This window comes from Strongylocentrotus purpuratus, unplaced genomic scaffold (assembly GCF_000002235.5).
Source record: "Strongylocentrotus purpuratus isolate Spur 01 unplaced genomic scaffold, Spur_5.0 spur5_scaffold_18, whole genome shotgun sequence".
Taxonomy (NCBI): domain Eukaryota; kingdom Metazoa; phylum Echinodermata; class Echinoidea; order Camarodonta; family Strongylocentrotidae; genus Strongylocentrotus; species Strongylocentrotus purpuratus.
The window spans coordinates 11,682,981-11,699,930 of record NW_022145603.1 but is presented as its reverse complement, the minus strand read 5'-3'; positions in this window follow the sequence as shown (position 1 = coordinate 11,699,930).

Here is a 16,950-nt window from a genome sequence, read left to right as displayed (position 1 = left end):
CATAAATCTTCTTTCAAACTCAGTTATGTCCTCTTTGTAGATGAGACTATTATTTCTTTATCAAACAAAGATGAAGTAACCCCTATTAAAACTCTAAACCACGAACTTGTATATGTCGCCCGTTGGCTCAAAGTTGACTAGCTACTACTAAATGCAAAAAAAAAGAAATATTGATATTTCCAATTATGACTCCAAAATCACAATAGTACCTAACACAACATTTCTAGGAATTCAAATTGATGACAAATTGCGTTGACATGACCATGTACATTATATATGTACAACAATTTCACGTAATATTGGTGTTATGAACATACTTAACTTCCTGCCTAAAAACATTTTGTTTTCTCTTTACTATACAGTGTGAGTCAAAAAAAAGTTTACACCTAAAAAATTGCTAATTATTTTAAAAATCATCTATGAACAGTAAATTATTATATATCTTATGAAAGAGTGTCTTATCCTGAATCATTTAGTATCATATTGTGTGGTATGTGTTCACGCTTGAATGAACCGGAAGCATTGTTTGCGAGAGTGCAAAAATCTACTTGCGCCAAAGTTGCTTTAATATGTGATGTTTTAATAAAACAATTGGGATTTGGGTATCAATTCGGTTTTTGCAGATCCAAATAACATCCCTAACAAAATTAATCATGCCACACATATCAAATATCGAATATCAAATATAAACGAACATTTGTGCGCATGTGTGTGTGTGTGACTTTGCTTCTGCAAAACTCATATGCAATGCATTTCATTTGATACATTCACTTCATTCTCTCACTGCGCTAATCCCTACATAATACATACGGGAGGCCTCACTTCGGCGCAAGTCGATTTTTGCACTCTCGCAAACATAGTCTCCTGTACATACAAGCGTGAACACATACTACACAAAAATGATACCAAATGATTTTGGATAAAACCCTCTTTCATAAGATGTACAATAATTTACTGTTCATAGATGATTTTTGAAATAATTAGCAATATTCTAGGTGTAAACTTTTTTTTTGATTCACACGGTACACTAGTGTATTATTTCCTATTGCCTAAGCCTCAGCTTCCCAAGAAAAAATGTTGAGACTATACAAATTGCAAAAAAGAGCAGTTAGGATAATTTGTAAAATGCCCTTCCGTGGCTCCACTAATCCTTTATTTACTTGATTAAAACTTGTGAATTTATTTGATTTTTATAAATATAGACTGGCCATATTTATGTTTTCTTGTCAAAGACAGATCTTGCCATTATCCCATACATGCTATTGTATCATTAACTCTGCAATTCACTCCCATTGTACTCGATCAAATGCAGATTTTCACATCCCTTACGCAAGAACGTCAGTTTCTCAAAAAAAACATTATATATGCAGGTCCCAAACTATGGAATGCATTGCCTGCAAATCTCAAATCTGCATGCTCTCACAACGTTTCAACAGACAGTACAAACAAGGGCTTTTGCAATCTTATTCCCATTGAGTCATCTAATGTTTGTTTTTGTTTTTCGATGTTACTGTTAAGCGCTGGTTTGTTTGGGTTTTATTCAATGGGCCATTTTCGTAGTGTATTCAAGTTCATTTGCGAGCTGGTATATTACTTATATTTCTTATACATGATGCTTCGGTCTAATTTCCTGCTAAGTATTAACTTTATTTCTCAATTTGCTTTCCTCTCCCTATTCTCTCCCTCTCTGTCTATCTGTCTCTCTCTCTCTCTCGTTTCTCCATGACCCAGCTGTTTATGTTCTCTGTTCCTCTTGTCATGCAACAATATTTAATGAAAGTTATACATTACAATGGGGTCAAATTCACAAGATCTTTAAATAGATCTTTAATCTGATCCCCACTCAATTTATGTTACCTGTGCTAATGACTTTCTGGTAAACACACGGTCTTTTTGAGAGCTCCAGACATATCAAAGCAAATTTTAAGAATGGATAAGGGTACGTGAGACTACAACTTAAGGCAAAAGCAGAAGGGAAAATCACAACAAAATGCTTAAAATAAGAGCAAAAGCAGTGATGTAATATCAAGCGAAGGTGAGCAATCCGCTACGCAGGCGCCATTGCTAGTGACACGTCATTGTCATTGCACGAGGACCGCAGGACACCGGGAGCGGCCATGATACCCCCAAGAACTCGTTTCCTTTATGCTGGAGTCAAGAACCTCGTTCATTCAACTAAATGGTAAGCTTGACAGAATTATGTCAATTAAGTGAATTATGGGCATATTAAAAACCATAAGTATCTTGATGATATGTATATATTTTCATGTAAAGCTTTAATAGCACCATCTTTTTGCTAAATATTGTTTATTGTAATGTTATTAATTTTACTTGCATACCTGCATATCTCTGAGACATATATGATTACATGTCTTTCCTAATCATCTGCCAAGACACTTCCCATCGAGTGGCGGATCCAGTTTTATTGTTTTACCTTCTTCCCCCCCCCCCTTTTTATTCCCCCTTCCCCCCTTTTTTTTCCTTTTTTTTTTCTTCACTTGGCCGCCCAAGGGGGGGGGGGGGGGGTCAAACCGCCGAACCCCCTAGATCCGCCCCTGCGCGTACCCTAGAAAACACTGAGTCGGTGGGGGGGAGAGAAAAGTCGGGTGAGAAAGGGGGAAGACAAGTGAATGACGCTAAGTGACAGTAACGACAAATAAGGGGGAAAATGTAATCGGGAGATTTGGGGTCATTCCAGGAGGCTTGGGAAACATTATTGAATAGTGCGGGCCGACCGCAACAAATCTCGAGCCGCGGATTCAAAGTATTCCCTGCGCTACAAAGGCCATCACTCTTTAGTGAGAAATTTGAAATGGGCACAACATTTGGGATGTCTTTTAAATAGAAGCTATAATTATACTGAACAGTCAAATTTTAAATTAACGGTAAAGGGGCCGCTTCACAACTCTTATTTTGCCCTTCATTTGGCTTCAGCTCATACCAACTCGCTTGTGCTTGTATTTGAACTCATGTTTGTAGTAATCATGGACAGGGGCGGCGATCCTGGGCCCGATAGGGAGACACGTCCCCCATGAAATATAGATAGAAAGAAATATAGCGAAAAGAACGTACATATTGGGCTAAGGGATTTTTTAGAATGCATTATTTCAGCATTCAACATTGCAAAATCTCACTTGGTCGCTACGCCCCCTCGTCCGATCACAAAAAACTATGATATGACGCACCCGGCCGTGATTTATCCATGGTTGGTGTAATAGATCTCTTTCTTTTTTGTTCATTTCTACTACCCTAATTGTGTGCTATTTCGCGCAGGAGGGGGAACTGAATTCAGACGAGGATTAAGAGTCGAGAACGGTACAACGAATCACGTATTTTTTCGGTAATTGGTGGCTTCTTTTTTCGGTAATGGGTGGCCTCTACATCCCCCCCCCCTGAAAAAGGTCTAGCGACACCCCTGCTTGTAGGTACCGGTGTAGTGCTTCTAATATGACCTTGTCAGTATTGGTATGTTGAGTTGAGAAAAAAAATCCGCCCCCCTCCCCCCCCCCCCCCTATTGGAAAACCCTGGATCCGCGCCTGGTACCCCTTTCCTATTACTTAGTCGCAATGGTTCTTTTGTCACTACCCCCTTCCCTGACCGAATCTAAAAGAAGCCTCCTTGCTGTATAATAAAAAAAAGCACATGATGTTAATACTTTCTAACCAAACAACATGCCCTAGCTTAGTAAGGTAAGGTGCCTGTTCTTTAAAACATCTGTGTGTTTTTTTAAACAGGATTCAAAATAATATTAGTTGGAGAGAATATAGAAATGTAATATTTTAGTAGCAACAGTGGGTGAAAAAACGTTATTACAGACACTATCATTTACAATCGATGTGAAAGTGAATCTAACACTGATTCTTTACGATGGTCTATTATTTGTGCAAAACGACTACGATATCGTGATGAATTTGTATAAAATAAAGCAAATCTTAAATGACTAATGTACGTACCAATACAAAGGTGTTCGGGAAATTGCACTTCTTTTCGGCCATATACACCTTTTGATATTTTGCCAGGTCGATATGTTTTCAAAGCTTGTCGCAGTTCATGGATTTCTTCTACCATTTGGTCTTTGATAGATGAAGCCATGTTTGATGTGTTGCTAAATTGTTTGAAAATTAATATGTGCGTCCACCCGCCATGCGAGCAAAAATAGTTTCAGGTTTATGAGAACGAAGCGCCACTCAATTTAACGACCGGAAGTTTCAAGAGGATCACCTCACACTTCCGTATACTGATGCTGAAGGGAGTTTACAGATATCGTCTGCGCTTGCGCGAATCTCCGATATCAACTTCCGGGGTCAGGTCATTCGTACTAGAATAGCTCTGCCAACTGTGATCAACGTGCTCAACCCGCGAACGGACAATACTACAAATTTGTTTCGGGAAAAATTTCGCTGTATATTTCTTCTTATCAATCTATTTCATCTCCTTGGTCATAATAAATAATATAACTAGCTATTACTATGACTTTGATTGACATTTTCTTCCTAGAAAGTTGCAAAAACGGACTGTGTACTTGTGTAAAAAACGTTGTATGGTGACATTACTTACATGAAATTAAACGCGTGGGACCGACTACTGGAAATACGGACTACAACCAATTTGACTTCGTTTTAATCATTTCGCGGTGAGTAATTCGAATCAAACATGAACAAGATGAAAACATATATTCTTCAACAGCTCTTAAAGCAATAATCTTTTTGTTGCCTTTTGTTAAACAATTTTGAAAGTCATTTTGTTCGGTGTTTGGTGAGGCTGCAAAGTGGCCTCACACTCAGTCACAGCTAGCAGCTCAGCTCAGCTCAGCTTCTCCAGAACCAAATGCCTATCAAAATAATCAAGTTTCATGATTCCTTTGATCTGCGATATTTCTACGATGATGTTGTTGTTGATGATGATGAAAAAAAAAAGATTAATTTTCCAACGGTGCACGGACTTGTCATTATTAGGATAATGATATGATTATTTCTTAGTTACTGCAGTGCATGCAACAATTCTTAATTTTGAAGTAGATCTAGGTCTACAAAAATTAAAGATTTTTTTTGTATGGGGGCCAGGGGGAATGGGGAATTGTAGAGTAGATCTACCTTACTACATGGTTCTTATTTTGTTTATTGCATATTTTATCTTCCAGAACTACATCATGGGAAGAATATGTGCCATCATCGGCTGCTCGAACAGCGTGGAAAAACTGTCCCATTGGTATGGCCAAATGTGTCAGTTGCATGGAAAGAAGAACGGGAGCTGCATTTGTCTACCGCCCTTTCAGCTGCTTCCCTTTCCTTTTGAGCGAAAAAATCCAGAGAGGCGAAAAAGCTGGATCGAACTCATCAATAGGAAAGCCAAAGATGGTAAAAACTGGCAACCAAAATCTCAAGATAGAATATGTTCAAGACATTTTAAGGAAAGTGAACCGACAGTGTCATGGCCTAATCCAACGGAAAAAATGAGATACAACTTACAATCCTCCACAGCGAAATCACCAAGGCAACCCCCAAAGGAAAGGCCTGCTTATTCAGACGTAAAAAGAGCACAGGCACAAAGAAAGAGAAGACAAGATATGCCTCATACAAGCTCATCTCTTGAAGAAAGGGTTTTGCATCCTGCTGAAGAAAATGTACCACCGCTCAAGAAAGTTGTCAACCCCCTTGCAGAGCACTATTATTTTTCATTGGGCAGTACACAAGATCAACCAGATATTACCGCGGAAAAAGCCCTGAAATATCACGAGTACTGCGAAGTAAGAAACAAAATGTTCTTTGCTGAATGTGCACTCAGGGAAGAACGTATTGACAAATTAGAAACACAGCTGACTTTGCGGCAGAAGTTGGAGAGAGAAAAGGCTAAAAATGCCAATTTCGACATAACTGGCATAGTATTAGCATCTGATGCAAGGGTGAACAGCTACACAGGAATTGATTCCAAAGAAAAACTTGAATGCCTTCACTCATTTCTACTGGTAACATCGTGGAGGCTAAAAAAATCTGAGCTGCATGGTCCTAAAAGAGACCGCAAATGCCAGACTTATTTTCCCCCATAGACTACCTCCACAAAACTACAATGTCTGATCAGGCTGTGCCTGATATAGATATGTTTTTTTTTAAATCAATATTTCCATAACTAAATGACAAAACAGCTAATGAAAGCCACCAACATTTCTGTATGGCCACAACGTTTGTCATTATCAATGTTGTACCCATGACATTGATATTTCTTTTAGACCAGAAACGATGTGACCAATTCACTATAATGTAAATGGGAGTAAATAAGTGAACCTTGCATGAACTTGCAGAAGTCAAAACGTTGCATTAGTCGAAGGTATTGATCAGGGAAAAAATTAACATTGATTTGTCGGGGGCTACTTTTCAAGCTCCCGTGCATGAAAATAGCACTCTAAAATTTAATTTGCATTGAACTCTATGCAAATTTATGGGGGCTCTTTTTGGCATTTCGGGGACTAAATCGTCCTGAGCCCCCGTGTATTTTTTTCACTGCTGTCTTATAATTTCCAGTGTTATTTTACCCATGTACATCTCAATCAAATTTTGTCCCAGTAGATTAAACATAGTATGTCAAAGTTGAATGTATTAGGATATTATTTCTCCAACTAAAAATATTTCACACCTTCCACAATTTTTTTTTCCAAACGCAATTTTTTCTCAACCATGCTCGATGCCACAAATTTGTTCTTTGCTGATCATCAGTTTGTTTTTCCTAAAGATATTTAAATACAATTTTAAATGATTTTTTCTTTTTTTTTCTTCAAACTTTTAACTTGAGGTATTTAGACGTTTTCATCATTTTTTTTAAAACAGTTTACGATGCTGTTTATAACAAGAGTGTATTACATGTACTATCGCAACTCCAAATACTTACGGTATCTTCTCACAATTATGTTCATAACATTTGTTTAAAGGGTGACTAAATTATATGTCACATAATTCATATGCTTCTGGAGGTGTTTTTTTTTTTAATGTGGAGCTTAGCAGGTACAACAAACGTAATAGATAAAATTAATATAAACAAATATGAACAAAATGTACATGTGTAATTTAGTCACCCTTTAAACAACCCCGATGCACTATACTGTACTGTCCTTTATCAACATTCATCCATCGCAACTGCTACTATACACCCAATTTCACTCACATTAAAAAAAGAAATTACTCTGACCATGAAAATTACTTTAAAATAGGTTATAATCTGCTTCACTTTTTATTAAAAACCTCATCAAGATATCTTCCTACACATGGTACTGTATACCATCAGGTAAACAATTCAATATGCAACTTACAGTAGATTTTAAAACTAAGATTTTGTAGATTTGTCAGACTGGCTGGTGTTTGTTTTTGTTGTCGCATGTCAATCGGAATGTGTGCTCTGTGTGTGGGTAGTGGCGTGTTAAATATTACTGTGATCCTATTTAACTAGAAATTGTATACACATTACAGTTTTTTTTTTAAATTGACATTAAAACCGTGCTCAATTCAAGTTCAGCGCAAAAAATGAAAACAATACTTAAAACTCGAACAGAAATATAGCAACCGACAAGCTAGAGATATAGATTTTACACACGTTTATGCATAGCTTACGCACGTAAGAACTTCCCCGCACGCACCGCGTCCCGAGTCCGTGTACAGCTGACCCCTGACACAATGACGTCACAGACATCCGGTCGATAACTGTAAAACCCCTTATTGACTCTCAAACCAATGGTTGAGGTTTAGAAGCCCATCATGGTACACACGTCCTTTGGGTTGACATTAATCCACATTTGCCACTCTCCATCCAGGTGTAAACGTGTACATTGCAACTACCGGGGTGTATAGTTATTGCAGGACCCTGCATGAAAAAGAACACCCTTATTTATTTATTCATGCATGCATGTTCCAAATTTTACTATTCATTGGAGTCAACATCACATGAAAAAGAATATGATATTTATACAATCCATTTTAACTGACTTCACATGAAAGAATATAAGGATTTGTTTTCAAAGACTAGTTGCAACACAGTTTAAAGAATAAACACATAGAGGTAATAGCACATACGCAAATAGAACGTGAATCGTTACAACACCTTTCAAATATATTTTATGACAAATAAAATTCCTAATGGGTAGTGAACTATTTTACAATATTTACAAAGAACAAGGCATAAAAAAGAAAAACAGAAATATATTGTAGGGTCTAGTAAATGCTTGACGCTGATGATACTTCGTTGTGTAAACAATATCATTTTATTGTATTTGAGGGGCAGTCCTTTTGAGGGACACCTCCTTTCTGGAAAAATCTTCTAAACCTGCCTAAAGAAAGCAGAAATGATCTAAAATTACTGTTTCACCTTTTCAGCCACTCCAAACGTCTCTACTCTGATATTAATTTGGCTTTAATATACGCAGAATAATCAGATGATCAAGTCATTAAAAGTTAGAGGAAAATCCGAGTATAATAAGAAGGGGTATGAATTTGGGAAATGTGATCTATGAACCATACATTGGCAACTCTGTGACGTACCTTGCGAGGTTCCCTCCCAAAGAAATCAACAATTGCTATTGTACCTAAAGAAAATTTTCAGTCATACTTGAACCCTAAATATAATTATTGCAAATATTTGTCCATACAAGCGCCTGCATAAAACGAATCGATTCCGTCATCAATAACTAAGAAAATACTCAATTTATATACAGAGCGGTTGGAGAGGCCCCGATTGCGAGATACGTTACAGTGTTGCCGTTTTGCGGGCCACTAATGACAACTTTATATTTCTATAACTTTCCTACTTTAAATTGGATATTGTTTAAGGACCGTCAATACTACTGGGCCAGAAGGGATTATACCACACAGCGAGGTCAATGACAGCTGGCTATCTCATTAACTCAGCTCTCACCTAACATAAGAAAAAAAGGATCATGGGGGACCAACAGACACCGATTGGGGAAGTTTTCTATATAGAGGGAGCAAGTAGCTACAAGTAGGACAGTGAGGCTTTAAACTTTCACTTATTTGTTTGTCTCGATTTTCAGCTTGTATTAATACCAATAGGAGGCGAAATTCGGCTTTAGAAAGTTAAATATATCCACTTCAAATGCTAATCTGTACTAGTATAGATACATGAAGTGGATGCTGCTATTACAATTTTCTTGTAACATTAAACAAATATATAATTCGAAAAGATGTCTAGCTTAAAGTCATTAATCAATGATTCCAACGATCGGAGTTTAAAACCTTTGCCGTGAGACACATATTCTCGATTAGATATTGAAGAAAAAAGTGATTTGCGTGTTTAACATAAAAAGTCATAAAGCATTCAAAATTTGCCTCTTTTGCATGATCTTTTCATCGCTTTTTTTCACCTCTTTGTCAACTCTTTGTCATCTCTTTTTCATCTGTTTTCTACTTTATTTCCGTGGAGGAGTTCATCCACAACGCAGATCTCTCAATAATGCAACTCAGTGAATCAGACGAATTCAACAAATATCATCATCAAATGTAAATTGTTTGCTACATTGTTAGCCTGTACAACGTGACGTGTATTACTCTAACAGTAAACGGTAATCAACCTAACTGACAATGATCATGATGGCGAAATAAGCGATGATGACGCCAAAGTCGCGTGCGGGCAAAACAAGGCTAAGAGTGGGTGAAATCTATTGACCATCGCATAACGCCCACCGCGCACCATAAGATGTGACTATGATCCGAATAAACCATTTCCGTAGTGTAATAAGATTTGATGCAATCATCTGTGTAGCGTGCCTCGTTTATTTCATTCACTTCCATGAAAATAAGACATAAGACAGCCTTTTACAAATATGTCAACACTTAAATGTCTGGAATGGTATATAGAGCCAATTCATCGTTGTGTGACAATTTACATTCACCTAAAATGTAAGTAAATTGTAATAATATAGTTGGGAGATTTAAGGAATCGATCAGATCAGTTTTTCCCAATTTGTATCATTAATAACGGTCTGATTTAACTGAAACTTTCAGATTATATTTAATTGTACATCTAGCATTGATGTCACTACCTTAGCTACCTTTTCTCTCATCTGAACAATGTTACCAAGTCCCTTTAAATTTGATTACATTACATATATGGCCTATTTGAAACAATTCATGCGACGGTTTACAATTTGAAGTCAATGTTGGCAGTTTACTCAGACTAGCATGCTTGCAATGTACCTAATTTCAATTTCAAGTAATAATTAAGCTATTGTTCAGAACCTAAATCAAGAGGATTACATCTGTATATATTTGCATAGCTAATGTAATTGCGATTTATTCGAGAATTGTATCGCTCTCGAATCGTATCTTGTGCTGTGGGCTTGAAAGGCTTTATCGATTGAAATGATGAAGCAAAAATTAATGCTGATTCTACTTAAAGAACAATAATGTAAGAATTTATATTATGGCTATAAGTTTAACTTTGATAATGATTGAATTATAGCCCAGATAAAGTTGCAAAATAATACAATCACCAAACTGAGGGCCGAGATGGGGGAAAACCCAGTCAGGAACATAGATAAATAAATGACAGATTATCTCATCCTGCTATTTTTTTCAAGAGCTCCGAAACTATGTTTATATATTGTAAGGATGAAAAGCGATCCGTAACCTCCCCCCCCCCCCCTTTTTTTTTCTTCATATTTCTGTTATTTATTTTTATTCTGTGTTTGCATTATTTTGTTTTACAGGCTATTTGGCGGGATATCAAATCAAATAAATAATTCCTATTGATGATTGCAAAATAATAATATGCCTTTTGAACACATAACCTTTAAACACACACCTCCGTTTCTCTCGTTACATCCCTTTTTCAATCACTCTATGTCTCTCTCTATCTCTCTCTCCCTCTCTTCCTCTCTGTCTCTCTTTCTCTATCTCTTACTCTTTCTCAATCTCTCTCTGTCTCTCTCTCCGTCCGCCACCACTATCTCTCCCTTTCTCTTCCTATATTACTCTCCCTCTAATCCCATCTCCTCTCCCTTCCCCTCTCTCGTTTTTTCCTCTCTCTCTCTCAGTCTATAAAATGATCAAGAGAATTAGTGCATGGGCTGAGTGTCACAATTTGATACTCTTCTCGATTATTTACTAGAGGGCGTCTGTCAGATTATACATCCGTAAACATAAGGTCACAGATTGAAATAGCAAAATTACATTTGACGGAAACTACTTCCGACATAAAATGTGGAATTTGGACGAGCGTGTTGGAAGAAGTTCCGTGTTTCGTTATATGGCGATACAAAATACAAAATGTGACGAGGGTAAAGTTCAAGTTCTTTTGTCCAAATGGAAAGAACAAAAATGTTTGGTTTTTGTCAGGGAGGTGTCCCTGGTTTTTGTATAGGGCTACATGTAGACAGGGAGGTGTCACTTATGTACACTGTCGCTCATAAAGTTTGAATATTTTTGTTTTACCCCAATTTATGGAATTATTTAAAAAATTATTTTTAAAATAATAGATCTAGATAATAGTATACATTCTCAAATTTTATTGAAGAATAATTTGCGAGTGTTTGTTTTGCGTGACTGCTAAAGCATGTGTAGGCTACTATGCTTATCAACTAGGGGACCTACGCCCTTAAGTCATAAATGACAGTAATGAGGATTAATGCCCCACAAAAAGGCACTTATATAGCACATCGACACGGTTTCGATCATAGGGCCTCACAGTTATGAGGCCATTGCTTTGTCACTGAACCATGACTGTACGCAGCGGGGGCTAGAGTAGGGGGCAGTTTCCATAAATTTTTTTTTAAAAATGCAATACATTTTCAATAATTTATTGCATTTTACCCCGGTTCCCAACATTAAAAAATTCTCTGTGTGCCCATCGCATTTCGCATTTAAGAGAAATGGTAGTGTTGATGTTACTACAGAAATATCAAATTGTGTGCGAGCGGTCGAAGAACGGTCTGAAGTAAACGGTTTAAAACTCAGCAGTACCAACACTGGATCTCCTCATGTTTTTTCACGCCACAGATTAAAGGTAATACAAGTTTTGGGAAATGTTGAAATTGGCTGGATAGTGATTCTTTACAATTTTGATATATTTGGATGTTTTTGTTGATGTATTATAAGCACTAAAATATTTCGCCTCTAAAACACTTCTGCTTTCGAAAAAATTGAATTTAAAACTGTACCGGTGCTCCCGGTAAATTTTGATAAATTTCAAATAGCGCCTACGGCTGTACAATGGTAGCTTCGACCATGAAAATCTCATAATATGTAGTTGTGATATAAAATTTCGAAACGGGAATAGCTAATCGGTCGATTTTAGTAAAAAAAAAACAACATTGTTTTAAAGCTTTAATAATCAATATCTTGACCTTGAGCGTGTGCTATACAACATTAAGAGTTTATTATTTACAATTGCATAACTTTAGACTCGATTTCAACCGCGACAACGATCACTGAATATTGTAGGATCGCGTATACTTCCAATATGTTCATTTTAGCCAAACTCATGACCATATACCAAAACTTTGTATTACCTCTAAGTAACCTAATATAGACACATAATGTATATGGCATTCTTGTCCATGCGACCAACACATATAGGGGTCGAGGAGTCACTTTGGATAAGTTCATGTTTTAAAATTTCGTTTCACAAAAATGTTGCTCAGCATCATTTGGGCTGTAGAAAATAGATAAAAATATAATTTGTTGGGTAACCTCTATTCATGCTTTTGTAATGTGCAATTGTTATTGTTGTAATAGTTTGCTTTTTTGTCTCCCATTTGTATCAAATTGCAATATTACATGTTATTCACAACTGAGCAGTGCGACTTGTATCAAAAAATAAAGAAACATGAATCAATATTGCCAGTCTTAAGAAATTAACATTGCCTACCTATCCAGTCCCGTATCCATTCTCAAGTACTTTTGTTAACGTCAGTTTACTCCATCCTATCTCATCGAGTTTTTAATATAGTACAAACTACAAAGAATGCTGGGTTCTAGTTTTAAAAAAGTGTTTATTTTATGTTCCACAAATTATGACAAAGTTGTATGGCGAAAGGTCCTTTTCATATGCAGCCACTGTTTATGAGGTAACTCACCGGAATACCTTAGAAATAAAGAAACATATGAAAAAAATTGAAGCAATTTTAAAACATATCTGTTTAGCACTGTGAAAGATCTCACAATTATAGTAGTAGGAGTAGTATTAGTCGTAGAAGTACTTTCGTTTATATTTATATTATCATTATTACTAATATCATCATTATTAGTATAATCATTATTATCATTATCATTATGATTATTTTCAACATCATCATTAGTAGAATATTACAAAGTATGCATTATACATAAACGTATTAAAATGGAGTGTGTGCAAATGTAGCTGTGCAAAGAATAAGTACACTGTGGTCTTATCTCCATCCTTGTTTAGTGAGTATTGAATCTCAAGTCACTTTGATACTGCTTTCAAACCAATGATGATATAATTAAAACCGTATGCATCTCTTTAAACTTTTTTTTTAAAAAGACAAACAAAACTATTTATATCGACTAGTCTTTAAAGTATTTCAGTACTATGTTTATACTGAATTGTATTACTACATCAATTTTGAATTGTATTACTACATCAGTGGCAGCAAAACACTTCCTTTCCCCAAAAAATGTCTACTAAACTCATCCAGTTATTCTCCATGAAAAAATGTCCTTTGTGAGCAAACCTTCAAAAGTGAAGCTTTTTTTGCAGAACTTCATACTTTTCACTCAAGATTTATGAATTTTGTATCATACACTGTAAGAGAAAGACCTTGGCTATGATACTGTTCCTTCGTCTGCTGAGACTAGTATATACTGCCTTGAGAGGTTCTGGTTAAAACTATGCGCAAGAGGTGACTCCAATAGTACTATTTGCTGAGGGGCACAGCCCCGAATCAAATGGTACTTTTTAAGTCACCGAGGGCCATAGTTTAACCAGTAGCTCGAATAGAAGGCATGGCATATTTGTTTTATATCCTGCATTAAAAAAAAATATTAAACCTTTTTTTTTCAACTCCCAAATAGTAAACCAAAATAGTACTCTCATATAGTAATTTCTAAAAATAGGTCAAATATTTCTGGTCATGTGACGAGCTCTCAACCAATCAAATGCCAACAGATTTTTGATGCAGGATATAATTTCATATAACAACATAGTATACACCAACAAAAAACGTTGACAGTAAATCATATATCATCCATCCTTAAACTCATCTCCCCTTCTACATGTGCACACGAATTCATCATGGCATGGATATAGAGTAAACAAAAATACATACCTTTAAGGTTGACACTTTTGCATTTAGTGTAGAATCGAACTCCTGGAAAGTCTTTCCACTTAGTTTTAGGGTCAGTCGGGTTTGGCATTGAACACAAGGCATCTACTAGGGGATGTAAAGAGGCTGCTCTGAAATACCTAATATCTGAAACGATGACAGTTTGGACATACATGCACACAAACAACGATTCATACAAGTACACTATAAGAGTTCGTGTTTTAGTTGAATGACTCTAAATGTAGCTGGGTGCTCAGTTATACATGTCTGTGTATGGCTATGCTTAGGTAAGGTGAGAATTGATCTGAGCTTTTAAATAATGATTCATACAAGTACATTATGCGAGTCGATATTTCAATTGAATGACTGCAAATTTAGATGGGTGCTCAGTTATATGTATGGCTATACTAAGGTGATAAATGCTCTGGGCAACAATTTAGTTTTTTTTTTTTTTTATTTGGATAAAGGTTGCAAATAGGGTTGAGATTAGATTAAGTGAAAAGTATAATAGTCTTAGCGCACAAAGGATTATTATTTTAAAAATGCTCTTTCATTAACAGTTTATATAAAGTAATTTCATATAGCTTTACTATCGCTATATTGAATAAAATCAATCACATACATAATATACATTATATTATAATATGCATCCACTTTTAGAGGCAGGGTTAAAGTTAAGAACACGGTTAGTGCAGCCTGTGCAGGACAGTAAGCACACAACAATTGTTAATGGAGCAAGTGTCTAGTAACAGGAGGACCTATAATTCTAGCCGTAGTGCATTTCGTTTCTACACAGTACGTATTTATGCAATCAAGGAATATATCATACCAGGAACCCCCCCCCCCCCCTTACACCTAGGTAGAGTATGGCACATGTAGGTTTATGTGTTGCCAAACAAGGTTAGTGCAACGTACAGTAAGGATTGTAATCCGAGGGCTTTACATCATGGTTTACTGTCGAGAAATGTATCCACTGGACCACAAACACCTCTACATAAACCATGGTTGATGACTACTGTCCTAGAATGTATATTATTCATTTGATTGATCGTAATAAATAGCGCTTTAATAAGCTATATTAAATTCATTATCCGACATCAACTGTAAATGAAAGAGCATTTTTGTTATAATACTTTGTCCTTTGTCCGCTAAGATTATTTTACATTTTCATTTAAAACATTAAATACATACACAATTGTTGACTGTGGCTAATATCATGAATCCTTAAACTCATTTCCGTTGCTATACATAAACATATATTTATCATGGCATGGTTAAAGAGTACACAGACACATACATACCTGCAACGCTGATGCCTTTGCATTCGGTGTAAAAAAAGAACTCCTCCTTGAAATCCTCTCTAGTTACTGTCTGTGGAGTAAGGTTCGGCATGGAACATAAACCATCTACGAGGTGATGTGAAGAGGCTGAAGTTGGACACCAGGTTGGACCTACCTGCATAAAAACAGTGATTCATACAAGTACATAATCATGTCCATTTTTTAATTGACTAAATGTACCAGAATCCAACCCTTACACCTAGGTCGAGTATGGCAAATGTAGATCAAAGTCTTGCTAACGGACATTAATGTTACGTACAGTTAGTATTGTACCCTAGGCCTATACATAATGGTTCACTGTCCAGAAACTAACAACATGGAGCACAAGCAGCTCTACATGAACCAAGGTTGGTACCCATTATTTTATTATGTCTGTTATTCATATGATTGATTTTAATAGAGCTTTAATAAAGCTATATGAATCTCCTGATCATATACAGTGCATATGAGACCTTTTGAATAAAAATGTTCCTTTGTCGGCTAAGCCTATTTTATATTTGTATATAGGACAGTACACAATTACAAAATTGTTGACTGTAGTTCATTTAGCATTATCCTTAAAACTCAACTCCATTGCTATACATAAACATGTTATCATAATTGCATGGATATAGAGTACAAAGAAACATACATACCTGTAATGTTGATGCCTTTGTATTCAGTGAAGAAGAGAACTCCTCCTTGAAATCCTTTTCAGTCACTGTCTGTTCAGTAAAGTTTGGAATAAAACACATAGCATCTACGAGGCGATGTGAAGAGGCTGATGCTCGACATCTAACATCTAAAAGCATGATATAGTTTGGATCTACATGTATACAAACCGTTAACCATACATGTACATTATCTTATTTTCTGTTTTATTTAAATGACTGCAAATGTAATTGGGTGCTCCGATGTGCATGTATGGGTATTGCTATGCCCAGGTTACAAATGTTTTGGGCAACATTTTAGTCAAATATTTAGAATTTGGTAAAGGGGTTCCAATAGGTTTGAGCTTAGATTTAGTGATAGGTATTATAATTTTTAGAGCAGGGTTAAAGTTAAGAATTTCGGTCGTGCAGCCTGTGCAGGACTGTTGGCACACTAAAATTGTTGATGGTGCTGGTCTCTAGTAACAGGAGAGTTGACAATTACGGTCATAGTGCATTTACTGACTTCATACTGCATAGTGATGAAATCAGGGAATAAATTCTACCAGAACACACCCCTTACACCTAGGTCGAATATGGCAAATGTTCATTAATGTCTTGCTAAAGGAAATTAGTGCTACGTACACTATGGATTTGAACACGAGGGATATATATCAAGGTTCACTGTCCAGAAACTTA